Here is a 2934-nt window from a genome sequence, read left to right as displayed (position 1 = left end):
AAGCAAAATATAAATGACCAAAATTGATTCAAGTAGCAAATTCAAACAGATTAATTATATATAGAAGTCCTGGCCTCTTATGTCTCATTTGACATTTGCTCTGGGTTTTTTATTTTTAAGGAAGTAGTGTTATTTAACAATGCATTAAAATAAGATGGGATGGTGGTCCTCCATCATATATGTCAGCTTTTACTGTGGTCACGTCTGATAGTGTGTATGATGCTTGTGTTGTGTAGAGTGTTTTTTACTTGTGCTTAAATTTGAAAGATGATGAATATACCCCCGCTTTTTCCCTCAGTTCTTTCAGAATGCAAGTTAACTGACACCTCCCTTTAAAAAACAGCATGCAAGGTGCTTGCTGGTAAAATGAAATATGTTCCTACCTTGGTAGCTAAGGACAGCTAACTCATTCCAGTCTAAATGGTGGTGGCAGAACTACTCAGAGCCCCGTCAGCTATTGGTACACCAGTCAGTTGTGCCATGGTTCCCACTGGGACCTGCAAAAAGCTGGGAATGTCCAGGCTGATTGTTGGTGGTATCAATTGGAAGTGTGTGAAGTCTGAATGGTTTTGCCATTTTTTTGTATGGTGTAAATCTACAGCTATTTATTTACCGTTTAACAAATTTAAAGTTTATTTTGGAATAATCCCTTTTGACAGAAAAAGAGCTAAAAGGTGCAAATTTAATGAAAAATTAAGTGTCAAATTCCTGTTTCCCAAGGAGGTTGCCAATGAATGTGTAATTTACAAATCTACTGAAGCAGCATCAATATCTACTTCAGATGTTTGTAATTGTTTTAAGAATACTTTGCCCAAAGACGATGATTTAACACATTCAGCCATAGGAGTTGTCATTACATTTCATTCTGTGAAGCATGACTTTTCATTTAGATCAAATGATTCTTCTACATCTATTTTACCAGTTTTCAATTTTAAGTTTTCTTAGTATATACGAAAAGTGAAGTGATAGCTGTTAATGCAGTTGGTTCCACTAGCAGAAGAGGAATTAGCACATAGTTATGCTAGTTTTATATTATTATTACTAGAAGCTTCAAATAGACATTCAGTTAAATTTATTAACTAAATGGTTTATTTTCATCTAATTTGTGGAATCCAAGTAAGGCTTTTAGAAAAATCATCCTACTGAAGTTTGAATGTTTAATATCATTGTGAATTCCATTGTAAATTTAGTTAAAAAGTTTGTCATCAAAAATAAAATCTTTTTAACAACTTTATTGGGGCAAAATTTACATATTAGAAATTTCACCCATGTTAAGTGTATGGTTTGATAGTTTGTACAGGTGTGTAACCATCACTACCATCCAGCTTCAGAGCACTTCTGTCACTCCCCCAAACTTACCTGTTGTCCCTTTGCAGTCAATCCCTACTTTCACATTCAGCCCCAGGTAACAGGTAAACATGATTTATTTTTCAGTGAGAATGCCAATAAGGATTTTGGTAGGCACGATCAGCAACGTGCCTATAAGCACGTTATCAGACTATAAGCAACGGAATTAGTAAAGAAAGAAATCCATGGAGCAGAAATTGGCATATGTAACTCCTTATTTCTTTAAAAAAAAACTGCAATAGAAATAGTTGCCAAAATTGACAAATACCGTATCTTTCTATATACACTACATAGTTGAACTACAACATTTTTGTGATGAAGCTGATTTGAATATAAAAAATCCTTTATGCAGTATGTGTTTTCTCTCTTTGAAATCAGACTTTAGAAACGTTTTGAGTCTTTGAAGAACTACGTTGCCAGTCAGTGCCTATTGATAGTATTGACCTGTTCCCCCTGCAAAGGAGTCCTCTAAATTTTAGGTGTATTTTGTTTGAAATAAGGTGGAAATTTGTAATCATAATGAGCAGGCAAAATGTTCAGCTTTTGACATTTTACAAGTTGCAGTTATGGAAAACAAGGCTTTCAAAGAGGAAGGTGTTAGAATTTATCCTTACAAATGCAAAGTAGGACCTGAGCAAATTAAAAGATAAGAACTCCAGACTGCATACAGGATTTAATTTCAAAATTATGTAGTTGCACTTGGAATATCTTTTGGTGGAACTACTGTTTTTAATAGGATAGATTTATATTTTCTACCAGAATTCAAAATAGGCTGAATTTTAGAAGGCCTATGATTTCAAGGTATCTAAATTTGGTGAAATAGCAAAAAGAATCATAAATAGGTAATTTATTTGATGAGTTTTGTTTGTGCAATTTTTCTAAAAAATATAGTATCTTTGAAAATACTGTGGCTCAAATATTTATATACAGTTGACACTTAAACAATGTGGGGGTTAGGGATGCCAACCCCACCCTAAGCAGTTGAAAATCCACATTTCACTTTTGACTCCCCCAAAACTTAACTACTATTATAATATCCTACTGTTGGCTGGAAGCATTACTGAGAACATAAACAGTTGATTAACACGTATTTTATGTGTTAATGTGTTATATACTATATTTTTATAATAACGTAAGCTAGAGAAAAGAAAATGTTAAGAAAATCATAAAATCATAAGGAAGAGAGAGTATGTTTACTATTCATTAAGTGGATCATCATAAAGGTCTTCATCCTTGTCATCTTCACATTGAGTAGGCTGAGAAGGAAGTAGGAGAGGAGGGGTTGGTCTTGCTGTCTCAGAGGTGGCAGAGGTGGAAGAGAATCTGCGTAAAAGTGGACCCATGCAATTCAAACCTGTGTTGTTCAAGGGTCAACTGTATTTCAGTATAAAAGAAGGAAAATTAAGAATGTACTCCATTCAGTAGAATTTTCTCTGAATTTGCTAGGTACTGGAGCACTGAAGAAAGTATCTTAGAAAAGAGTTAATTGAAGGTGGTACCAATTTTAAATTTATTATAATAACTATGAAATGTGCCTTTGAAATAGATTGCAGGAATACTTGCTTAAAAATTAAAAATACTATATTG

This window comes from Propithecus coquereli, unplaced genomic scaffold (assembly GCF_000956105.1).
Source record: "Propithecus coquereli isolate 6110/MARCELLA unplaced genomic scaffold, Pcoq_1.0 Scaffold194, whole genome shotgun sequence".
In the NCBI taxonomy this organism is placed as follows: domain Eukaryota; kingdom Metazoa; phylum Chordata; class Mammalia; order Primates; family Indriidae; genus Propithecus; species Propithecus coquereli.
The sequence above is the reverse complement of the archived record's forward strand: the minus strand, read 5'-3'. Positions refer to the sequence as shown.